Source organism: Mus caroli, unplaced genomic scaffold (genome assembly GCF_978045245.1).
Source record: "Mus caroli unplaced genomic scaffold, Mus_caroli_1 scaffold_10, whole genome shotgun sequence".
NCBI classification, from domain to species: domain Eukaryota; kingdom Metazoa; phylum Chordata; class Mammalia; order Rodentia; family Muridae; genus Mus; species Mus caroli.
Window position 1 is genome coordinate 95,587,182 of NW_028227265.1, and position 26,392 is coordinate 95,613,573.

General features: G+C 43.3%; 1 pseudogene across 1 annotated transcript in view; it reads right to left on the bottom strand.

Moving 5' to 3' along the window:
• Positions 1-1,207: 1,207 nt before the first annotated feature.
• The window catches only part of LOC147002467 (small ribosomal subunit protein uS13 pseudogene), a 35,426-nt pseudogene continuing 10,241 nt past the window's right edge, over positions 1,208-26,392 (bottom strand). The window contains exon 2 of the transcript XR_015048584.1: positions 1,208-1,711. The product of XR_015048584.1 is annotated as a small ribosomal subunit protein uS13 pseudogene (transcript). The remainder of the gene's footprint in view (positions 1,712-26,392) is intronic.

The following is a 26,392-nucleotide window of genomic DNA, read 5'->3' on the forward strand; positions in this document are numbered from 1 at the left end:
TAAGAACACACTTAATCCAATAACCCAAGGATCTCCCAGTAGGCCTCACCTTTATAGACCCCACACCCTGCTGATCCAGTACTTTTAAGAGAAATATGGGTGAGGGTAAGATCAAACCTTAATAAGTCTTAATAATATGCTCTTCATATGTTTATAACTGCCATGGTCTAGACACTACTCTCAGATAATGGTAAGACGTGAGCACTAACCTCAGTTCCTGACCTGGAGGGATTCAGACAGCAAGAAACAAAACAAGCATGTAAATAGTCAACCCAGTGTGATAGGGTGCACGGAAAGAGAGGGGCAAGGCAGGTGCCAGGAGGATTTGACTCTAGAACTAACTGGCAGAGAACAAAGAGCGGTTGACTGATTAGAGGCAGAGGGAGAAGGCATTCCAGGTTCGGAGAGCGCAAAGGAAAGCACAGAGGAACAGCTACTGCTGTGTTTCAGTTCAAGTCTGAGTCAGAGAACCAAATGTTGTGTCATATAAAAAGATAAGGAGGGAAGGAATATGTTTGGTGGATGTGTAGTCAGGTGTGGGGGGAGGGGTGCCTCCAGGAGCCCATGCTGAGGCACCCCTTCCCCCTGAGGGACCAGCCACATGGTATAGTATAGAATAGAGTTTATTCAGGGCATGGGGAGGGGAGTTGAGGGGGGAGATAGAGAAAGGCAGAGAGAGAGAATAGAGGAGTAGAGGTCAGCCATGAACATGTGGAGAGAAGGGGAGGAGAATGGGGAGGGGAGGAGCAGGAAAAAGGAGACAGAGCATGAGCAAGAAGGCAAGAGAGAGAGGATGGGGTGTTAGTATTCTGTCTGGACTCCACCCCCACAGATACCTGGCAGCAGCCAGGTAGACCTGGCCCACTATAAAAGAGGCTGCTTGCCCCCTCATCCCTCTCTTGTCTCTCTTACTCTCTTGCCTCTCTCTTGCCCCCTTGCTCCCCCTCTCTCTCCATTCCCTTCCCCCTCTCTCCACATGGCCATGGCCGGCCTTTACGTCTCTACTCTCTACCTTGCTCTGCCTTTCTCTGCCTCTACCACTCTCTTAACTCCCCTCCCCAGGCCCTAAATAAACTCTATCCCATGCTATACCATCGTGTGGCTAGTCTCTCAGGGGGAAGTGATGCCTTGGCATGGGCCTGCCTAGGCACCCCTTTCCCCCCACACCTTACCACACCCCACCAGAACATACCCCCCTCTTCATAGGTATATAAACTATTTATTAACAGCAAAGGCCCAGAGACTCATTTCTTCTTAGATACACCCACAGTACGGCCCCTGTCGCGGACATGAAGGCCTGAAAAGTGGCGCAGCCCTCTATGGGCTCAAATTTTCTTCAGCCACTCCAGGTCCTCATGCAGCTTGTTGTCTAGACCGTTGGCCAGAACCTGGCTATAGTTCCTATCCTTCCCATCCTTCTGTCTGTTCAGGAACCAGTCTGGAATCTTGTACTGTCGCGGGTTCTGCATGATGGTGATCACACGCTCCACCTTATCCTCCGTGCGTTCTCCAGCCCTCTTGGTGAGGTCGATGTCTGCTTTCCTCAACACCACATGAGCATATCTCCGCCCCACGCCCTTAACGGCAGTAATGGCGAAGGCTATTTTCCGCCGCCCATTGATGTTGGTGTTGAGTACTCGCAAAATGTGCTGGAACTTCTCAGGAATCACTAGAGACGTGGCGACGGCACAGAAGTCGGCGTGTAAGCCTCCTGTGGAAGAGCCAGAACATATCTTAATAGTTCTTTCTCCTTTTATGATCACAACAGGGAGGCAAGCAGTCCCTTTTATAGTGAGTCAGGTATACCTGGCTATTGCCAGGTAACCCTGGGGCAGAGCCTAGACAAAATGCTAACAGCTATGATGTCTATGCAGGAGACTTCATGGGATCTTGGTGCTAGAGAGTGAAGTAGATACTCCAAAAGAGATGAGAAACAGGATAAGGGTTGTCTGCCCTTCCCAGAAGCATGAATTCCATCCATACAAGGCTGGAGAGCTGGGGGGAATAAAAGCCAGTGTTCTCCACTTAGGAGTCTCTTCTGCAAACTTTTGTGTGTCTGTACAAGGACATTTATTAAAGTATTCTCTGTAAACGAATGAGCTGAGTATGACAGTTGTTTAGAGAGAACTAAACTAGCGAACAGAACACTCAGACCATAGCCATCAGGCGTTAAAGAGCAAAGAACCTTTGTAAAGAAGGAAGAGGAAGGACTTCTGAGAGGCACTGTTAGATGAAGGAAAGGAGAAGAAACAGCAATTTGCATGGTGTGACCCCATTTGTGTAAGAAAACACTCAGTCTTTCTATTAGTCACCCCTGCTTCTCTCTGCATCACCTCCATTCTTTCTCCCTTTATTCTGCTGGGCTGGAGTGAGGGCTTGTCCATCCTTTGAGGCTGAGTCCAGAAAAGGAAGAGACTCTCAGTATAAACTAGTGGAGCGAGCCAAGAAGAAAATGTCAGCTTCTCGGGGAGAAGGCTTCATTATTGTCAGTAACTGTTACGTTGGTTTGGAGGGGGCTCCCGTTCTGGGCAGGATGGCCAAATCAAAATGAAGTCACTGAACCTGAAGTTGCAGGCCACCAAGCCAGCAAAGCCAGTTAAGTTGTTTATTTAACTTTCAGAGATATCAACAGAATAAGAGATAACAGCTGGATCCAAACAAACAGGTTTTAGATGACAGAGTTTTGCCTCCAGTTTAATTAATGTTTTCCAGAAAAAAGACCTTTGAAACCGATGCTGTTCCATTTCTTCTCCATTTCTGCTTTCTTCAGGCTTCTCTGTTTATAAAACCAAATGTTCTCAGCTCAGTCTCTTTTGGTGTGTGTGTGTGTGTGTGTTGGGGCGGGGGGGGGGGGGCGTGGCGGTAGGGGTCAGCGCTTTACCCCCTAAGCTATATCTCTTCAGTAATGTTGCCTTGACAACGGAGTTGATAGAAGGGCAATTCTTGGAAGGAAGGAAAAAGGAGAAAGCATAAGAGAGAAAAGGAGGATACTGACTTCTTTTATTACTAAATACATCTTTGGACTTGACTTAATATACATTATTATTTTATAGCTTATTGGAAAAATACGGGATGGAAACGAAGTTTTAATTGCAACACTCTCACATCTACAGAGCGCAAGTATTTGAAGAAAAACAAAATGGTGGAAGCAGACAAGAGAATATATTTTCCAGCCGGATAGATGAAGGTTGACACCCGGTCAGAGGTCGCCCACGTGCAGAAAGGGGGTTTCTGAGAAATATTCTGGAGATAGGATGGGTGAGAGAGAATAAGAAGCCAGTGATGCCATTAACTGCCAAACAGGGTCGGTGCTTTTGTGTGCAAATTTCCACATTTAAGGACCTTTGACGAGTTGTCAATGAACCTTCGGAGTTTTGAGATCCTTTTTATTTTGGTCATAACTCTGTAGAGAAATATCTAAGAAGGCAATCGGGTTAACTGAATCACTTCTGTCTGGTTCTATCAAGCAAGCTGGAGTAAACTTGGTTGATTGTGACAGCAAACTGAGCGCACCAGGAGGGTTTCCATCCTCTAGCTGTGCATGCTCAGGAATGTGCCTGCCCTCAAAGCGCTTTCTGATTTAAATCTGCAAGCTTCCTTTGTTTGGGGGAGGGCATTGCTTTGAGAAAACTCTAGGCTCTCCTTACCTGAGGCAATAAGACTTTCTGCTCCAGGTTTAAGTTCACTGTATTCTCAAGATTTGGGTTAAGGTGACTGTGGACAATCACAGATGAGGAAAAAGGAATCATGGTTGTGGTCAATGTCTGGGACACTGGACAGAGTGTGAATACATGGCAGAATGAGCAGAAGGCTGATTTGGGGAGCTGGTGAGGTGGGTAAGATATTTAATGGAATTCAGAGCATGTTGATATCACAACTGAATACACTTGACTCCCAGAAGTGCTCCGATAAATCGCTGATAGGAAAAAGGCTACAATCTATTTTACTACACTTCAGGGCTTGGTAGCATAGAAAGGAAGTGCAGAAGTCTAAAAACTCATAACTGCCAGTTGCCCTAGATTTCACGTCCTACCATAAGGATATTTTGCCAACGACTCTCTACATGCCGGCGTTGCCATAAGATTGTAAGGGAGCTGAAATTTTCCTATTACCTAGAATCTGATAACTGTCATATGTTTTGTGTTGATGCTAGTGTAGACAAGCTTATTGTGTGCCCATAATACAGAAAGTCTAGCCTGGTATCTACAATGCATAGCACTTTAGGTTGATATTTTTGTTATTAATTTAGACATTTATACTATATATATTTTATCATATTGTAATGTTTTATTTTGAGATGGGTCCTCACCATGCATGTCATCCAGGCTAGCTTTAACCATTCAGGGCTCAAGTGAATGCCTTATCTCAGGTTTTTGAGAGGCCAGCTGTAGGCACACACCATCACATCTGCAGCCACAGGCTTCCTATCCTGTCTTGAGGAGACTGTGCCCTGGAAAACAACGTGCCATATCTCCCAAGTTCAATGTTAACCCATATGTTCCTATGTATAGGGAAGATCTTGATACAGGGGAGATAATGTAAACAATGTTCACAATCATGTAATCTATCAAAATATGGAATTCCCCTTCAGTGTGATGAGTAACAGGATAAGAGCATAAACCATGGTATAGACAATCACACAGAGATAGTCGTAACAGTCAAGATACATGGGGTATAGCTACCTAGGAAGTTTTGTTTTAAATATTATATGCAGACCCCAAGTTAAAGGCAAAGTCTTCCATAAGACTCCCTCATTTCAGATGCCAACTGTTGGTCTCAGGTTTCCTCGGGTCACCTGCATTTGTAATCACTGCTGTACATCGGATGACTCCCAGGATTCCTTTGGCTTGCTACTTTACTGTCATCACCAGTTCTCTAGAAGCCCATACACAGGGAGAGATGGATGTGATAGGGTTTACATCCTTTCTCCACGAAACAAGTCTACTGGTCTTCCAAAAGACTGATGACTTCTTAACATTCAGAAAGGGAGCCCTGAGTGAACAACTCGGAGCTGGGGATCGATACAAAAGCATGAGGAATTTATTGTTCCAGCGTGCTTGGGTTGTCATCCTGCACCTGAAGGAGAAGTGGCAACACTGGGCATCTGTTTGACAAGTTTTTATACAGTTTCCAGGGGCAGACTAGAACATCGGCAACAAGACACAATATGATTGGCAGAACAGTATGCCCTTTAATTTGATTGGTCTTTAGGGAATGAGGTAGTAGGGGCTTAATTAGCCTCTTCCTTCCTGCCTACATGCTCTCTGACCTGTCTCTTCCAGGAGGGGAGGGGTGCCTGGTGGAATTTTCCAATGGCTCTGAGCTGAGCTGACCTCTTCATCATCATATCCCATCTCTACATCTGGCTCTTGTTCCTATCTTGAAGTGTACCCCTTCTAACTTGTTGACAGTGTTCTTGTAAACACCGTGGTTTTACTAGCTGCAGATCATAAGTCTGTGTTTACCATCTCTGTGGACGGCATACTGAGGCCATGATAAAGAGTGTGACCTCTACCATCCAGGCTCTGTGCAAGCAAATGCTGTGCTGCTCTCACTATGAAGACATGTTCAACAATACATGCATGTATCAGAAGTACTGCGTGTTACTCAATGGCATGTCTGTAGTTAAAAAAAAAAACTGCAGGCCAATCCAGGCCCAAGAGCATTTTTTAAATCTTGTATATACCCAAGCAGTGACACTGTCATGTGCTCTCAGAATGGAGAATGCTGACTTCGTAGAGCCACCTCAGCAATGACTGAACCCTTGGGTTCCCCAGCTCTACAAAGAACAGAACAGTTGGGACTGAACAATCACTCATGTTTCCTCAAACCATTCCTGGCAACAGTTATCTTAACGGTTATCACATTTCCTGGAAATAGACCTCAGGACAGAGATTGGGTCTGCTGGATTTTTTTTTTTTTTTTAATTAGGGAGTTGTTACACAGTAAAGAAGTAGTCTGTCCTTTGACTTGGGTCCCTGGCACAGAGTTCCAAAAATCCTTGGAATTTCCTGAGTAATAGAAGTGTGCTTATCACACTGATGAAATGACTCAGGAGGGGCATCAGACTGCCTTAGGAAGCGGTCTTACCGCCAGACACAGCTGTAGGCTTAAAGAGTTGGACCCGAGCCTGTGTTCATGAAGGAGATAGGAGGGGAGAGACTGAGTTGAAAGATGTGCCCAGTGCTTTCATAATTCATATTTAGTGTAGACATGAATGATATCTCCCTCACCCAAAACTCTGAGCTACAAACTCAGTGGACCTTTCTGAATGTTAAGAAGTCATCAGTCTTTTGGAAGACCAGTAGACTTGTTTCGTGGAGAAAGGATGTAAACCCTATCACATCCATCTCTCCCTGTGTATGGGCTTCTAGAGAACTGGTGATGACAGTAAAGTAGCAAGCCAAAGGAATCCTGGGAGTCATCCGATGTACAGCAGTGATTACAAATGCAGGTGACCCGAGGAAACCTGAGACCAACAGTTGGCATCTGAAATGAGGGGAGTCTTGTGGAAGACTTTGCCTTTAACTTGGGGTCTGCATATAATATTTAAAACAAAACTTCCTAGGTAGCTATACCCCATGTATCTTGACTGTTACGACTATCTCTGTGTGATTGTCTATACCATGGTTTATGCTCTTATCCTGTTACTCATCACACTGAAGGGGAATTCCGTGTTTTGATAGATCACATGATTCTGAACATTGTTTACATTATCTCCCTGGTATGACAACAAGATCTTCTCTAAACATAGGAACATATGGGTTAACATTGAACTTAGGAGATTGAACTTAGGCACGTTGTTTTCCAGGGCACAGTCTCCTCAAGACAGGATAGGAAGCCCAGGGCTGCTCATGCCCACAAAGACTTTTTTCCCCAAGTCACTTTTCTATAACAGAATGGGAAGAAAATAAAATCTCACCATGGCCTTGATTTTTATTTCTCTGATCCCCAGGGATGATCCTTATCTTCTCATATCTTGATTGGCCACAACTCTTCTCAGAATTATGTGAGTCTGGTCTGCATTCTCTTCCTTCCTGTGTCTACACTTTCTACTTAAGGCTGACTCCTGCCTCTATTCCTTTAGAGACACACTGCTGGTGGCACACACTTTCCATCAACTTTGGTTCTGGAAGTGCCTTCCTTTCTGTCCCATCACTGAAAAGTAGTGTCCCCATGTCACGAGTTCTAGGCTGGCAGGTGTCTGGGGTGCCCTGATGATGTTGGCCCCTCCTTCACTGACTCCTACAATTGCAGCTGAGAAGTTGGCCGTTCCTTTGGTCGCTCCTTCAAGGGCGGCCAGTTTCCTTCCATTCCCCGTGTTTTAGCCAGTACGTGCAGATGTGACTACGCCCCAAGCATGTGTGTTGTTTTCAGTTTTTAACCTAACTTTGAAATTCTAGACTCATTCCTGCATTTGTTCTGGAAAATTGACTGTCACCTCTTCAAATACGGCTGTAGCCCCCGTTCTTTTCTTCTGGTGCATTTTCAGTAATGCTATGAGGCTTTCTCTGCAGTGCCTGATTGCTATCCCACAGGCACATTGATCTCTGCTGTCTCTGACCTCTGTTATGGGTGGTTTCTTTTGGCCTATATTCTAGCTTGTTCATTTTCTCTCCAGCTTGACCCGACAATGCTCATGCATCCACCTATTTAACCCTGTCTTGTTATATTTCTTACACATTCACTTTGTTTAATTTCCAAGACCTCGAGAAGCTTCAAAACTTGTTTCTTATAGGCACATGTGAGCTTGTCCTTCGCTTCTTAAGTATGCCAAATATGGATATTCTCTTCAGCAATTAATAACTATAATGTGCAAAGTTTTTAATTGTTTCTTAAGGTCATTTGCTATGTTGACAAGCTCTAGTTGCTAATGACTTGCTTCCTAGTGTGCATATTTAATCCTTAGCTTTAAATGCTCATCGTCTTTGGGAATCTGTGAGGGTTATTCTTAAATTACATTTATGTATTTATGTATGTATTTATTCATTTATTCTTGCACCTGTGTGTGCATGACAGCCACATACCATGCCATGCATATGGCAGACTTCTTACAAGTCAGTTGTTCTCTTTCTACCATATGGGTTCCAATGATTCCAATGGTTCTGAATCTGGGGTCATGCCCTCTGTGGGGTTACCTATCAGATATTTATATTACGATTTATTACAGTAGCAAAATTATAGTTATGAAGTAGCAACAAAATAATGTTATGGTTGGGGGGGTCACTACAACATGAACTGTATTAAAAGGTCACGGCATTAGAAAGGTTGAGAACCTCTGGGCTCAACTCAGGATGTAGCCATCTTGCATGCTAAAGCTCTTGAAAGTCCATATAAAAGTACACTTTTCTAAAAAGCTAGTACAGCATTTATGTAAGTAAGCAAAACAAATAGAAAAGCTAGCACATTAGATTGCCAGTAGGTACTAATGAGACAAAGATACTTAATTGTGTTAGCAAAATAACAACAAAAAAAGAAAAACATATAGGAGGAACTCCAGAATTATGAAGGTAGTACCATATGAAACATGCTAAACATTTCTGTAGGAAGATTAAAAGTTGTTGAATAACAATAGCAAAACATTATATATTGAGTGGGAAGATTTAGTTTCCTTGAGGCAAAACCTTGAATCATTGTGGAAGAGAAAGATTATTTAATAAATGGTACTGAAAAGCTAGGAAGTATTGAGTAGCTGACTCCATATCTTATACTCTTCATCAAAATAATTCACAGATTGATCAAAGTCAAAATTACCAAAAGAAACTAATTGTTCCCTCCAAATGGAGACATCATCATAAAACCGAAGTGAAACCTGACAGCAATGAATTTGACAACATAAAAACGGAGAAAGATTCTCTGCCTGGCAAAATTATTTTAAGCAACATAAAAAGGCAAATGATTATGTGTGGGGAAAAAAGTATTTGCAATTCATATCAGAGTCAGAAGGCTAACTTCCTACATGTGGGAAAGGCTCTTGCAAATGCCAACGAAAAATTATTCAACCCAAAGAAAGTGAATAGAGGTCCCTTAACTCACAGTTCCCCAAAACACAGATGACACTGAACAGGAATTGAGCGGTCACTCCTACTGATAGCAAGAGATATGAATAAGGCCACACTGAAGTACCACGCTTACTCCATTGGATAAACAAATATAAAACAAATCTAAATTGTTAGTGAGGGTAGGAAGAAGAGGCTAATCCTGGATTGCTAGTGGGAGTGTGTTTTGGTACAGCATCTTTAGCTGGCAGGTCAAAAATAACTATATTTCTTTAAACATTCTCACTTTTTGATGCAAAATTTTCAACTTGAGGAATTTAGACCATAGATAAACACACACATCCATCAAATGATGAATATACATTTTAATTCATTGTACCTACCGTGCTTGGCTATTGTTTCTGAAAGGTTAATGTGTTGGGAGACTTGGTCTTCGGTCTGGTGATGTAGTGGAACAGAGGTGTGTGGGTGGGTGCTAGGTGGGAGGATGCTAGATTTTGTTAGGGCTGTTGCTGCCATGAAGGATTCAAGTAGTTCACATGAGACCCCGAGTTAGATTTCATGACAAAATAAAAAAGTTATTGGAAACAACTTGAGACTGCAGAGATTCTCAGTCAAGGGAACATGAGCTTGAGGCTGCAGAGATACTCAGTCAATAAGCCTCCAAGCTGGCAAGCTTGAGGATCTGAGTTCAGACCCCAAAAATGAGAACATGGTGTCGCTAATTCTAATGCCAGGGAGGCAAAGTCAAGCAAATCCCCGGGGATTGCTAGCTAGCCAGTCAGCACAGCAGCCTAGTCAGTGAATGTCCAGGGAGATAATCTATCAACAACAAAACAAAACAAGGTAGATAGCTTCCAAAGACTGAAACCCAATGTTACTTCTGGCCATATATACTCATGGGCACATATGTGTTACACATACTTTTGCACAAACAAACACACACACACACACACATACACAGAGAGAAAGGAAAGTGTTAGCTTGCCCCCTGGGCTGCTGTCTAGCTTTCTGTCTTGCAATATGATGTCTTCCTGTCATGTGTGCTATTATGCCTTCTTTATGCTGTCTGCTAACTGGCATGGCTACATATCTTCGGCTCTCAGCATCTAAAACTGAGCTCAAGAAACTCTGTCCTCAATATACATATGGTTTCGTGTATTTCACGGTAGGCATTAAAAACAGAATTAAACACAGGGCCATTGTTAAGTTTTTCAAAATATCAGAAGGAAGCCAAATATGCATCAACAGGGGATGGTCTCCCTCTAAGTACCGGTGCGCATTTTCAGCTGTTGTTTGCAGGTTGGAGTTCAAATGTCCTAGTATTGACTGGTCACTAGTGTATGAGTTAGACTTGGACAAGTTTCATGATGGATACCGACAGACAGCCCCTTCAGATACAGCTTACATCAGAGCCTAGCTCCTAAAATAATGCCTACCTGGTGTGTGTTTCATTCAGTCCCCGTGGGTTTGTATAAAGGATTCAATGTTTCATTTTATCTGAACATTCCCAAGTCAAAGTGTAACCACTTTTCATTAGCTAATGGAAGAACAGCTCAGATGGATTCAGTATGTTAAAGCTTGAAAAATGCTGAAAGTCAGTGTACTCACACCCTGACCTAAAGGGGAGAGTACTTGAGAATAGCTTTCTAAACTGTTCCAGGGAATCCACTGAGTGCTTCTAACGCATTGGTTCTCAGCCTGTGGGTCGTGACCCCCCTGGGGGATTGTCACATGACCCTTTCATAGGGGTCCCATATCAGATATCCTGTGTATCATATATTTACATTAGGATTCATAACAGTAGCAAAAATACTGTTATGAAGTAGCAATGAAATAATTTTATGGGTGGGGTCACTACAACAAGAAAAACTGAATTAAAGGGTTGCAGAGTTAGGAAGGTTGAGGACCACTGCTTTAGGTAATCTCTCTGGTTTGTCTCAATCCCCAGTAAATAAAAGGAAGAGATAATGGCATGAATATATTACTAGTGATTACATGATTACATGTGTACTGCCTGTCTAAGATGGTTACACGTGTGAGTGAAGCAATCGCTACATGAATAAAACATCCAGCATGTGCATGTGTTCAGCATGACTTCCAACAGTCATGTTTCAGGACTTGGGACTACTGGGATGATGCTAAAGGAGGTTGCTAAGCAGGCTACTGGTAACTTTGGCATCCACTTCTTATCAGATACACCACACATTTTTTTTTTTACAGATAACTGCCTTCTTTATGAACCTTTCAATAAAGGTTTTCATTAAAGACTAGGTCTAATTCCCTGAGTCTTAAAACAAAACAGAGCAAAACAAAACCAATAAATTCTGAGTACTGAATATCACGGCTACAAATTATAAAGCATGTGTCCGATGCTCCCAAACCTGGTATATAGGACATAGGACATGAGGTGTCAGACACAGGACATGAGGTGATAATTCACAATGTTTCTGCCTTCAAAGAAACAGGCACACTTTTGTGAAGGAGACAAGCCAAGGAGACTGAGTGTACTTGTTACTTTGGTCTTAAAGGAAGTGTGTATGTTACTTTGGTCTTGCTCTGACCAAATGCCTGATAGAAACAAAGTTGGAGGGAAAAGGTTTATTCTGACTCATAGTTTTAAGGGTTGGAGTCGTTCCAACAGGAAGACATGATGAAATTGTGGGCGCTACTCGGTCCTACCACCAAGCAGTCCCCAATAGTCATGAGCCCATGGAGACATTGACATTCAAATTCCAGCAGGAAAAGTACACTACGATGAGTGTTAGGAAAGAACTAAACAGGGTACTGGGATTCAAGCTTAGAGGAAACCCACTTTAGAGTAAGTGGCCTTTGAGAAAGACACATCTGAGCCAGAGGAATCCACTTCGGAGTGGATCAGAGTGGGCATCGTGATGAACATTTCCCAGTCTCACTTGAGTAGTACTTAATCATGCATCTTCCCTCACAGCCAACAGGCATCTGGACTCTGCAGAGGGTGTTGGCCTTATAAAATATCCTACTCCATTTGAAGGTATCTCTGCCTACTTCCTTTTAGACCCAGCCTATGAGTTTTAGTTACAACTTCTTGGGATGATCTTTCTGACTCTCATCAATGGGAAGCTTGGCTGGAGATCTTTGAAGGGATTGAGTTTGTGTCTCTGTTCTTCTTTGTGCAATGTTGTCTTAATAGGAAGAATGTTTTCATGTTTGTTGTGCAAGCAACATGGGACTTGAGAAACGTCCAATCATGCAACCGTGTCCCATAATATCAGTAATAGGGTAGTTAAAGGAGTTAAGAAGGGAGCAGAGTTCATTGAGGTCCCACCGCCGCCACCACCAAACACACACACACACACACACACACACACACACACACACACACACAATTTAAGCATGCTACGCTATTTCTTTTCTTTCCTTAATTTCTCCTCTGGCCTGAGTTGAATGAACTGAATTCAGATGCTTGAACACAATGAAGAACTCTCTGTTCTTCATTGAGACACATGTTCAATCCCTTCAAAGGTCTTAAGCCAAGCTTCCCATTGATGAGAGTCAGAAAGATCATCCCAAGAAGCTGTAACTAAAACTCATAGGCTGGGTCTAAAGGGAAGTAGGCAAAAATACCTTCAAACAGAGCAAAATATTTTACAAGGCCAACACCCTCTGCAGATTCCAGATTTCTCTTGGCTGTGGAGGGAGGATTCGTGACTCTAAGCACCTCTGAGCACTACTCAAGTGAGACTTGGAAAGGTTAATCATGATGTCCACTCTGACCCATTCTGAAGTGGGTTCTTGTAGCTCACAGGTCTCTTTCTCAGGAACCACTTACTCTAAAGTGGGTTTCCTCTAACCCTGAATCCCAGTGCCCTGGTTAGTGTCTTTGCCCACTTCATGTGTATAAACAGAAAGATAGCTATAACGTGTGATGACACAGACCTGAAATCCAAGCATTCAGGAGGTGGAGGCAGGAGGATTGTGAAGTTGAAGCTAGGAGAGAATGAGGGGGAAGGAACACGGGAGATAGAGAAAGAAGGAAAACTAGAAACTAGCATTAAGGTTGCGTGGCATAAATCTAAACCCCGTGTGGAGTTTTTCAGCTTAGATGAGGTTTTCATGTTACAAATTATAAACACTTATCAAATTGCCCCCCCACACATTTAGCTGCTGGTCATCAACAGATTCATATGTGTAAATATTTATGCAAATATTCACCATGTGTTCACATGGTACATACATAGAAGTGACTCACTGGCAATCTCTGCCTTAGAATAGCTCCTTATCCTTGGGGCTATCAGCCAAAAACTATTCATCCTTGCCCTGGAACAATTTTTAAAACTCATTAATTAGGCATACAATTTACATCTTTATTTCTATTTCAAGGGCTGATTGAAATCTATTAATAACCGAAAATGCACTTGCATTTTTAAGTATCTCTAGCTGTTAGACGCTTTGCTTTCAGAGAGCACAATGCTCACTCAACACTAATTCCTAGGGTGCCAGCCAAGGGAGAAGGCTTTATGCAATAAGGCAATTGTCTTTGAAGAAATGGTTGAAGCTCAAGAAATAAATTTAATGCCTGCTGAGAACTTTGTCTTCTTCTCTTCAATTTAATTTGCGTTTTTATCAAAGTAAAACAAAGATTTTGAAAAACACCCAGAAGACTCCAAATCTTATAAAGCTTTCAAAACTCAGATCATTACACCACACTCCTCAGTACTGCCTCATTTAACCTAATTCTCTCTCATCTTGAATTTATATCTGCTTTTAAATAATTCATTTAACATTTTTATTTTATTTTATTTTATTTTATTTTCAATTTTAGGAATTTTTATGGCTTTTGAAATAAAGTCAGATTCGTTCTTCCTTTACAGTACCCTTTATCTTGTTCCTGCCTTATTTCATTGGTCAGGACTTCCTGCGTAAGGTTGAAAGATTTTACTCTGTTCTTGACCTTAGGGGAAAGCATTTTTCTTTCACCATGGAGTATGATGTTAATTGTGGAGCTTTGTGGATTCCTTTTAAGAGGCTGAGAGACTTCCCGTCTATTGCCAGCTTCCTGGGTCATGTCGGTGTGGTTGTTTTCAGTTGGCAATGGGTACTGAATTAATTTTGTCTGAATTTTTTTTTTCTGTATCTTTTGAGATGAGCATGTGGTTTTCCTGGTTTTGTCTGTTGATGTGGTGAGTTGAATTGATTAATTTTCTAATGTTAAACCAATTATTAGGTCATGGTGAGTGACTCCTTTAAAGTCTTCTGGGTCTGAGCTGTTAGTAGTCTGAAGGAATTTCTGTGTTTATTCACGATTAACCTTTAGTTTTTATGAAATACCTTGGCCATCTTGAGATACCTGGCCATTACTTGACTCGCAAACTATGTTTAGGAATAGTTCTGTCGCCTCTCAGTTCTTAACAAGTTTCTCTGAGAAACTGGTCTTGTTCCTTCCCAAAACCATGGCTTGAATTCACCAGTGAAGTCATTTGAGTCCAGAGTTCTCTTGGGGAGGTGGGGGATGTAATTCTAATTTCTGTGGCAACGATTAAATGCCTTGAAGATATATTTATCGTCTACTGTCTTTTCGGGAGAGGTATGGTTTTTTGAATACTTAAAATTTTTCATTTATTCAATTTATTGTATAAAATTGGTCTGTATGTCTACTTCTTCCCTTTAAATGCCTATGGTAATAGCCGAGGCTCCTTAAGGGTCTTCATGTCTGGTATGGGTACTGCTCTTATTCTTTCCTTTAGTTTCTCTAATTATGAATTTATCAGTTACATTAACTTTAAAAGACGTAAATCATCGCCTTTTCTCTGTAGGATTCATCCATTTTTAAACCTCACCAATCGCTGCCTATTTTTATTAATGTGTCTCTGACTACCTTGGGCTTAATTTGTTCTCGTTCTAGTCTTAAAGCAAGAGCACCGAACATGAAGTTTATATTTTTCTAATACGAGCACTTTAAGCTGGGAATGTCACCAGCCATTGTTTTAGGTAGCCCTGACAACGTTTGTTACATTATAGTTCTGTCTGTATTACAAAATGATTTCTAGTTTCTTGTTTGTTTGTGCCGTGGATGTGTGTGAAGCTGTGGGATCAGGAAGTGTGTGAACATTTAGGAATGGTGTGCCCCACCCCAATAAATACATTCTCTAATCATTATAAAATGGCTGTCTTTCTTCTCTGCTCTGAAATCACTCTAGCCACTCCCGCTTTGTTCTGATTGCTGTGAGTGTGGTATCATTGGCTTCAACTTTCAGCTTACGCATAACTTGGGTTTTAAAACTGACTTTAGCATCCCCCATACACAGCCCTCAGCAGCTGCCATCTTGCCCTAAGAAAGCTTGTGCACCCCGGTGGAACTCTCCATATTTTTGTGCTTATAACCCACTGGGGAGCCTCAGGACTCTATTCTGCTGTGGTAGCCTACTCGTGACCATTTTCTTTCTTTCTTTCTTTCTTTCTTTCTTTCTTTCTTTCTTTCTTTCTTTCTTTCATTTGTTCGGTTGTTTGTTTTGTTTTGTTTGTTTTGTTTTGTTTTTCGAGACAGGGTTTCTCTGTGTAGCCCTGGCTGTCCTGGAACTCACTTTGTATACCAGGCTGGCCTCAAACTCAGAAATCTGCCTGTCTCTGCCTCCCGAGTTGCTGGGATTAAAGGCGTGCGCCACCACGTGACCATTTCTTGTAAAAGCTCCTGTCCCTCCCTGGTGGAGAACTTCTACTTCAGACTCTCAGGAATGTAAGCAGGCAGAAGAGCCTTCACTTCCAGGAAAGGCTACTGCTTCTGGATGAAGTTCACCCAGGTTTCCTCGTAACCCTAGCTCTCTAAAGGGTTCGGTAACGCTATTGTTTTGCAGCTTCTCCAACACTTTTATATATCATCAGCCCGATGCAGCAGTCTCTCGCCCTACTTTAATCAGAAGTCAAAGCTGAAATTTTAATTATAGGAGAAGGAAACTAAATTCAAATTCTGTTTCCTATTATCCGTGCAAGCCTCACCATTCCCAGATTGCATACACACCTCCCCTGTCTTTCCTAATCAGGCAGGAATACCAGGTCGTATTTTATTCAGCCGATATGAATATTCACATCATGTAACTACATAACTATTGTTCATTTCTATGCCAACGTTCCCTCCTCTTAGGCCTTTGTGTTCCTCCTGGACTTATGATGAGAGACAGGAATACAGACTCCCAATCAAGAGCTCAAGAGCCTTTAATTTTCTTAAATCTTCCCTCCGTGCTCAGAAACATCATGACTCCTGCTTGTTTGCTCCCGGAGCCGGCTGTGCTGCTCCGTTTGGGATCGATTGTTCTGCGTCCACAGTGAAGCTGAGGAGCCCAGCTTCGATCCACTTCTCCCCACACTGAGCCTTTTGTCCCCTTAACACTTTGTTTTCTTTCTCTCTGGTCCACTCCTTTGTTCAGTGCCACGTATCCAAGGCAGCTTCCTCAGAAACAGCATTGTGAGAGATTAAATTGTAAGTCCCTGTATATCTGAAAACAAACAAACAAACAAACAAACAAACAAAAAACCCCCAAAAACCCAAAACCCAAAATCCAAACAAAAAAAAAAAAAAAAAAGAAAAAGACCCAGTGTTATTGGTTGATAGTTCAGCCCAGGATTCTCATTTGAAGATCATTATCCCCCTGCAGTTTGAAGGAATCTTTTTTGCTTTCCAGAATGACTGAAAATGTCATCAAAAGACACGTCAAGGCCAGCCTAGGGTCTCCTTAGTGTCCTCTCTTGGATTCTTTGCAATCATTACCTGCACATCTCTCTCTCTTTCTCTCTCTCTCTCCCTCTTTCTCCATCCTCCTCTCTCTTCCCTCTCTCCCTCTCCTTTCTTTCTCCAAGATATTATTATTATTATTATTATTATTATTATTAAAAAGAAATGATCCTTTTAATGGTATGTTCTTACCTAATGGGTCTAGGATATTTTTATTTCTCAGAAGGACTTTTGGAACTTTGAAGTTATTGTTTTAATTCAATCTTTTTTGTCTGCTTAAGCTTCTTCTAAATTATAGATTTCCAGTTAAATTTGTGGCCTCTCTGAGGTAAGAGATTTCCTGAAGTGCTGGGTCTATTTCTAGATACTCATTAGAACATGGCATAATGATATTACATTTAAAAAGTAATTATAAACCTAATAATACAGGCACATTAATATATTTTATTTGTTCTGAAAAAAACCCACAAAGATCTAAGTATTTGTATACATACTATCTGTATCTATCTGTATTTATATCATCTCTCTCCTTACCTCTCTCTCTTTCTCACTCTCTGACTCTCTCATATATATATATATATATATAACACAATATCCCTCTATGTATAATATCTCTAATATATACACACATATATATCTCTAATATATATTCATGAAGTTTCCATCAATATTCCAGCAGAGTCTCCTTATGAATAAGTACAATTATTCTAAATTGTATATAGAAAGGGAAAAAAACCAGAGCATGGCTTTGAAAAAAAAGAACTAGGTGAAATGAATGAACCTAAGTGATTGACAGCTCGTTATCAACTACATAACCAAGACTCTGAGGTGCTGGTGGGAAGACAGATGCATAGATCAACAGGACCAGAGAGTGAATTTGGAAATAAGAGTGCACACAAAGTCCCTGTGATAGTTAATCATCAACGTCGTCACCATTTGGTTTAGAATTGCCCAGGAGACGGGTGAGACACATCCTGGTTCTGTCCATGCTAACTTTCCCAGGGAGAATTAACTGATGTTGAGAAGGCCACACTAAATGTTGGGCTAGAGGTCCAGATGAAGGGGGGGGAGGGAGGGAGAGGGGGGGAGGGGGGAGGGAGGGGGAGGGGGAGGGGGAGGGGGAGGGGAGGGGGAGAGGGAGAGGGAGAGGGAGACGGAGAGGGAGAGGGAGAGGGAGAGAGAGGAGAAGGCTAGTGCTGAGCTAGCTGTCATGTGGTAAGCTGTATTACCAGCCTCCAGCACCACAATAAACTGGTGCTTTTTCAGCAAACTAACCCAGTGCTCCCAAACATATAGCATCGATTCAATGGCCTTTTTAGAAATTTCTGCTGAAACAATTGAACAGTCCTGGCAAACCCACCAAGCAGCCATCCAGAGAGCAATCAAGCAAAAAACTCAAAATGACTTTAGGCTTTGTTCAAAAGGCAATACTATGGAACTTTTATATGAAAATTTAAGGAGCCGGGCACTGTGATACACACCTGAGACCCCAGTGCTCCGGTGTAGGGGTGTGGTAGCAGGCTCAGTGTGAGTGTGAAGCCAGCCCGAGACACCGGGCTGTATATTAAGGCCCTGGGTTTTGTTGTTGCTTTTGGTTCTGTTTGTGTTTTTAAAGCACTGGGCAAACCTCCCAGGATTTTGAGGGCAAAAAGTTCATTGAAATGCAAATAGAGTTCCACAAAATGAAAAATCGTTAAGTGGGACTTTATCACAATTCTAAAAATTTAAAATTGTTCTATAAAGGACCACGTGAAGAAAATGAACAGATGAGATACAGGTTGATGGAAAGATTTACAAGTCACATGTTGGGAGCCATTAAGACAACACAATTGTCCTGATCTCTGAATTGGGCCTCTCCCCCCCCCCCCCCCCCGAGAAGAAAAGGGGGTCAAAAGCAGGCCACCGACACACCGATTCTGAGAACAACCACAGAATGTTCCAGCCCTAAGTCATCACGGATGTCCTGACCACACCCTGATACCACCAAGTTCCTGCTTCCCTGTGTAACTGCCTAAAGAATGTGAAATTCTATTGCCCTACCCCTCCCGCTGATAAGTAACTGTACTTCCCCTTTTGCTTGTGCAATTCTACTGCCTCATCCTTCCTGCTGAAAGGCACTTCCCCTTTTGCTTGTGCATTTAAACCTTGGGCCTGGCTAATACATTGGGGCCTTGATGCAACTCAGAACGTTTCCGTGTCGTTATTCGCATAAGGTCCTCGTCTCTCTCTACCCCCTCCCCCCCAATTTGGTTCTTAGGAGAAGGTCTCCTCGAGACCCTCGAATAACTGGACCTGCTGGATGGGTCAGTCACATATCTGTACCAAAACCAGTATATATGACATATATATACTGGTTTTAAAGAACCTTTAAAACTTAGCCTTTGAAGAAAATCCAACAGTCTAATTTTAAAATGGACAAAAGACGTTGAAGACATATTTCTCTGAAGAGACTGCTCAGCTGTCGAAGCAACAGGCAATTTTCAGTACTGCTAGCTATGAGGTCAGTACAAACGAGAGGTCACGTGGCACACAGGTGAAAATAAAAGGAAATTATGGAGCTGGAAAGATGGCCTCGTTGGTAGAACGTTTGCAACGTAAGCATGAGGATCTGAGTTCAGATCCATGGTGCCCACATAAAGGCCGAGCACAGCAGCACACATCTGTAATTTCAGCTCTGGGGGAGCAGAGACAGGAGGATCTCTGGAAACCACCTGCCAGACTGTCTAAGCCCAAGTCAGGTTCAGTGAGAAACTCTGTTTCAAAGAATATGTTGGGGTCTGATCATCCAATATCTACCTCTGGCTTCTGTGCACCTGCACAAGTGTGTACTTACACATAAACCCCTCCCCCGATGCAATGTACAGACAGTTCCAGATGCTGATGTGACACACTCACATAGAAATGAGTACAACTGTGTGTGAGAACAAGATCTCTTTAAAAGTTAAGCATATAGTTACATTATAGACCCACAGGTACCCCCCTAGGCATTTATCCTAGACGAACAAAAACTTATATTTACAAAACTCCTGTACACCGAAGAACATATCTTCATAACTGAGTTCCCAACTGGAAACAGCTCAAGTGTGCTTCAGTGGTCAAAAAAAAAAATCTGTGGTACATCTCTACCAAGGAATATTATTTAGTAACAAAAACCAACATGTTTCAAGTATTGCAACTGGCAACAATTCTTGGAGGGTCATGCTTTATAGGAACCCTTTTATATAAAGGGTTGATTCACATGGTTCCATACCATGTCATTCCATATATATAACACCCTTGCAGAAATAAACCACAGAGCTAGAGAACAGTGGTTTCCAGGGATGGAGAAGGGCAGGGAGGGGTGTGGCTGGGCCAGATGAGGATGCTTGTAGCAGAACGCTAATCTGATGGAGGCACTGTCATGTCCTGCTGTGAAACGTTACAGTTGGCTGGCAAGGTGCCCTGCTGGAGGAACGTGATGCAGAGATCCCTCTGTGTCACTTCTTACAGTTGCCTGGACCTCTCATCTAAAACTAAAATGTTTGATTCGAGAGAAAGTGGAAGGAAGCAACACGAAAGAAAAACATCGCAGGCAATTTGGAAAGCTCACAGTTTCCATGAAGACTTTTAAAGGAACTCTGAAGTCAGTCCATCTCCTTCTTCGAATCCTAGTGTGCTGGAGCAGGCGCTGGGGCTTCAGCTTCAAGCTTGAATGACCTTGACTCTACTATGTGTGTGTGTGCCCACAGCAGCAGGCTAGGCACTTCTCTGCTCCAGGAACTACTCCTGCCCTCAGACAGACTCCAGCCTAGGTTATCTTGAGGCCCACAGTCAAAGCAAACATTTTGTCTTCAATCAAAGCCACTTTGTCCAATCCAAACAGTCCTAGATCTTACAGATTACTTGGCAACGATTCCCCGTACCATGGCTCTGGAGATCCATCATCTACAGACTTTTTGATGTTTCATTTTGAGTACCAGTGAGTCTCACTGGTACCCCAGGCTAGCTTAAGACATACTGTGTAACCCAGTCTGTAAAATCGTAGTCTTCCTGCCTCAGCTTTTGAATGTTGAGATTACAAGTGGGCCCCACCATGCTCAGATGCTGCTAGGTTTTTAATAACATTTCCCTCCCAGTGATGCATTTTTTGACTATGCTCCCCCAAGAGACAGTAACAGTATTTGGTATCAACAGTGGCCATTTAAAATCAAGGATAGCAGATACAAAGCAAAAGCCCTCATAGAGTTTTCCTCCCCACAAGTAGACCATTCTGTGTGCGCACCCTAGGAGGCCATAGCTGTACACATAACACCTTAACCCAATGGGGAAGTGCCAAAGTCTCCTTACAGGGCATGAGCAGGTGCCATATATATTGGTGATTATTTGTGCGCTCTCTCTCTCTCTCTCTCTCTCTCTCTCTCTCTCTCTCTCTGTGTGTGTGTGTGTGTGTGTGTGTGTGTGTGTGTGTGTGTGTGTGTCTTCGAGACAGGCTTTCTCTATGTAGCCCCAGCTGTCCTGGAACTTGCTCTGTAAATCAGGCTGAACTCCAACTGCCTGCCTCTGCCTCCAAAGTGCTGGAATCAAAGGTGTGTGCCACCACGAACTGGGCTGAGCCTTGCTCCCTTAAGCTACCTCGTTGCTGCCTGATAGTCATCCTGTGTAATAGTCATTATGTGCGTGCATATCTCAGAAGATTTAAAGGCCCAGAGTACATGGTATTTAAGAGCCTGCATACATACAAACAAGCTTTTACTGAGAATCCGATGGTGAATTTGCAAGGTTTTCTCACACTAGGACTGGCTTCCAGGAGGCACAGTTTCTCGTCCAGATAGTAGGGCTTTGTTTCCAGAGAGCTAGGCACTCCCAACGTTAGCTAATGACACTCCTCAAGACATGAGAGTCTATTGTTAGGGTTTTAAGTATTTATGTTTCTTATACCTATACATTTCATATGCATTCTCCAGAACTCAATACACAGAGGCAAGGTCCTTCTCTGGGGTCGCTCTTAAACTCTCCAGCAACTGAAAGAGCAGCCACGGTATCTTGTTTCTTCATCGTTGGGATTTCTCTTGCTGTGTGTTGAATGTTTCATGCTTTGCCCTTTGTGTTCTTTCCTTTATGGCTCATTCCTTCCTCCCGTGTCGTTCCGCTGTCTGTTGAGGTCTTGAAATGTTTCCTGCCGATTTTTAGTGATTGAGATGTTAGATAGTGAAGGAGTGTGTACGCATGTACATGTGTGTGTGTGTGTGTACGTGAATGTGCCTGTCCGTGTTTGTGTGTATGTGTCTCTCTCTGTGTGTGTGTGTGTGTGTGTGTGTGTGTGTGTGTGTGTGTGTGTATAAGCAATTGAGAGGTGCTCCTTGTTAAACAGCTATTCTGTTGTGGTTGGGGGTAGAGTGAGTTAAGCCAGGCATTTCACTTCAGCCTTTCCAACAAAAAGGGAAAAGCGAGAATTGCAGGGCCGCTGAACAAAAATGATCTCCACACTCTCCTGGTTCAAATGAGTCTTTTTAGTGCCCTGCTCCCACCCCCTCCAAACACCAAGATGGGACCTTCTCTTTATGCACACAGTTGTTCATCTCCAACAGTGCACTTCTGCTGGGAAGGGACCCAGCGCTGGAAACTGAAGGGCTTCCACTAGGCTGGCACACAAACCCCTTTGTCATCTGATTTAGAGAGGGCCCTCTCTTCTGTCTAGAAAGACATTGTTTGTTTTGCTTTGATTGAAAGGTTGATAGCAACCGCGGTATACGTTCAGTGACTCGCTGTGATGTGGGTGGCACTCTCCATTGTCTCTACTGATTATACTGGCTGGTTCTGAATTGCGTTTCCACACCGAGGCGCCCCTATGGAAGACACGGACACTGAGCATGCCACGGACAGCGGTTCAGAAGGCTCCTTTGGAGCCTCTCTCCGCTCTGCCTCCATTCACCCTCTGGGTGGTAACAGGAAAGGGCTTCAGCATTGAAGAGCAAGAGGAAGGGAATGAATGACCAGAAACTCAGATGGGAAAGGAGATGCTGGCACAGGCCCCGGGAGCAGGTGACCCTGCCCCAGCAGAGAAAAAGACTGGCAGTTTCAGGGCTTGTGGCCCTAGGGTGAAGCACGTGAGCACCCTTGGGTTGGGGCTCATCTCAACCTTTAGGGTTTGGTTTTTACTTCAGGAAACAAGCTTAGAGAGATTTCAAAACAACCTGCTTCAAATGCCTCCCAGAGTGTGGGTAAGAAGGGACGGGTCTTCATGTTCCCTCTCACAGCGTGCTACTTCTCAAATGTGTTATTTTTCCTTCACCGTTTTCTCCTCAGACCTTCTCCGTGGCTTGAAATGAAAACTCAACCTTTGGAGCCAGCAAGGCCTCTGGGGTCCACAGAAGGCTCTCGGTGCATATTGATCAATAAAAACCCTGTTCCGTGTTTCAAAACCAGAGAGCTTCAGGCCCTCTCCAAAAGAGTCCTATATCAGCTGTACGATCTCAGGGAAATCCCTGACAGAGGTTCCTGACAGGGCTCTCAGGTTCCTTTTCTGTAAAATGGGGATGGTGATAATACTGCGGGGAGGAGGTGGGCAGCGACTGAGAATAAGTTAACGCTTAGAGGATAGCTGGCGCCATGCTATTTTTAAGTCAGGCATGAGCTAATTCTTCAAGAAAGGGAACTAAAGGCATGGAGAAGTAACTTGGCCTTGAAGTGTTATCTAGGATGTCCACAGTCTCTGGCAGGTGAGACAGTACCTCTTTCTGACTCCTCCATCATCACCTAGTCATGACGGTGCATGTTTCAAAGGCCCAGTGAACATCATTCGCTTCAAATGCAATATCTGAAGATGTTGGGGTTTTTTTGTTTGTTTGTTTGTTTTGAGATTATGGTAGGAACTAGAGAAGTGATTCACTGGATAGCATTTGCTCTATCAAACAAACCAAAAGCAGACTCGGTAGCACGCATCTGGAATCTCAGTGCCGCTGTGGTGGCATGGGTGGTGGAGACAGGAGAAATCTCTGGGAGCTCTAAGGCCAGCTAGCCTGCCAGCAGTCAGATACACATCGATAGGCGAGGCTGTCCTCTGATGTGAGCACGGGAGTGTGTGTGTGTGTGTGTGTGTGAGAGAGAGAGATTTGAAAAGGAAGCTCCATATGCAAGAATTAATGCTCTTCCCCCTTAGCCCTGTGAGCTGGACCATCTGTGCCACAGCCCGGCATTGCTTGCACAACAAAGGCTTGGGACCATTGACTGCCATCGTTCTGGGATTAATCCTAAGGAAGCTAGTCTCTGGCGGTAACCACACTGAGACATGGTTGAGTTGGATCGCATGACTCCACATTGAATTTAAAACAAAATTTAGGCAACAATACCTAGGGCTTCACGGTAGCACAACCCACCGGAGACACTGTCAACTGGTATGTCCACAGTAGTGAGTAAATGTGCTGCGACAGCCAAATGTTTTCTTCGCGGATGCTACAGCCTTCATGATCTATTTCCTTTCCAAAGCTCTGTTCAGTAGCAGCTATTTCTAAAGGGAAATCCGTATTTCTATTGTTACCACTGCAGTATGTAGTTCTAGTTAAACTGGAGTTTTTGACATTTAAGGAGAAGAGTGCCCCCTAGTGGAGGTAAATCCAATCCAATGGTAGCCAGCAGGCCCTATTAACTAGGACTCTCATTTGGGAGACTTCTATAATTCTCTTCCCAAAGACATGCATGGCTTAAGGGTCTATCACAAGATAGGTGCTTTATTAGGAATAACAAAAAGAAGGTAGATGTTGTGTTTCCATGACGGGTACCAACTGTGTGTGTGTGGGGGGGAAGGATTAAGAGAAAGATGGTGGTTGAGAATGGGCCTAGACAAAGTAAAATGGATCATGTCCTGGTTAGCTCGTCAACTTGACACAAGTGAGAGTTATTTGGGAAGAGGAACCTCATCTGAGAATACGCTCCCTTCAGATTGCCTGTAGGCAAGTGTGCCGTGTATTTTTCTGATTCATGAAGGATATGGGAAGGCCCAGCAGGTGGTCCTGGGTTGTATAAGAGCACAGGCTAAGCAAGCCATGAGACAGAAAGCCAGTAAGTGTCATTGCCCCCATGGCCTCAGTTCCTGCCTAAAGTTTCCTGCCCTGGGTTTTCTCAGGAATAGAGAGTAAAGTGTAAGGTTCAGTTAACCCTTTCCTTCCCAAGTTGCCCTTGGGTGTGGTCTTTATCACAGCAATAGAAAGCAAGCCAGGCCAGGCGACAGGCAAGACCATACTTCTTCTTGCTTGTGCTTGATCTCAATCTCTCTCTCTCCCCCTCCCTTCTTCCCTCTCTCTGCCAGTGTGTGTGTGTGCTACATGTGTGCATGTGTGTGCAGAGGTCAACGGTCAACATCAGATGGCTTCTTATTGCTCTCCACTTTATCTTTTGAGACAGGGCTTTCCACAGAACCAGGGGTTCACTGCTTCAGCTGAGCTGACTGGCTACTATCAAGAGATCCTCTCACCTCTCCTCCAAGTGCTGTGGTCCCCAGACACTGCTGTGCACAGCGCCTACTTGGGCACAGAGGACCCAGGAGCAGGTACATATTCAGCGTCATTCTGGTTATTGTCTAATATTTGATTCTGAATGTGGGCAGAACCTTCTGTAGTGTAAGTTATATTCAAATTCAAGGTGCCAACAGTAAATCAACTTACTTGCAAAATCCCTGAACATTTATCCATCCCCTCCTGCCCGTCTGTAGTACAAGGCTGCAAACTGTGCTTACAGGTTTGTTCTTCAAAGTTCTTTAGTAGCAGCACATGGTGCCCAAAGTTTGGGTCACTTCAGCTTCCTTTGCCCTGGTATCAGGCCTCTGGCATGTTCCCTTGTTCTGGTTTCACTATTTGATCTCCACACACGCTCACAGCATCCCTCACATGGTCCTGCCATCCCTCGTGTGTCATAGACAGGGAACTACACGATATGCTCCTGTTACAGTGACACTCAGGGTGTGATAGCTGACCTTTTCCCACATCGCTTACAAGTTCATTATGAGTGTTTCCACGGTTGCTATCTACATAGTTCAATCATACAAGGTATTGACTCCTGGGTGTGGCATGCACACACCTTTGTTCCCAGCACTCTGGAGACTCAGTCAGAGCTCTGTGAGCTTGAGTCCAGCCTGGTCTACATGGTAAGACTTAAAAATAAAAAGTATTTGAGGTTCAATTGATGATTAAAGATCCGACATTAGATAAGGCACAATTTCTGCACCTAATAACTCATGACAAGTAGAGAAGATGGTAAATACATTTCCCTGGCAGGCATTAATAATCAATGACAGAGTTCATGGGCAGCTCTTTTTGTCTTTCTTAATGTAGTGATCCATGTGACTCTTACTTATTCATCTCAGTTGGAACTAAAAATAGACCCTATCTTCATTCTAGCAGATTCATTCATCCCAGTATAAATTCATTAATCGCAGGGCATCAAAGGTGTAAAGGAAGAAAAAGAGGGTATCATAGACAGATTCCTTACTATTCTTGCCTAAACTGCCTCTGTCTGTGGACTTACCTCTACATGAATGTCATCTTAGGATCACTATGAAAAACTGCTCATTGTCTGAGGGCTGCCCCAGCTGGTGACCGGGAAGGAGAACACTCCAAGCCACGGGTCTGTGTGAGAAGTGAGACTGACTGCAGAGGGTGGGAGAGCTGCCATCTGTAATTAGAAGGGTCAAAGGAAGCCAAGCTGTGTTTTA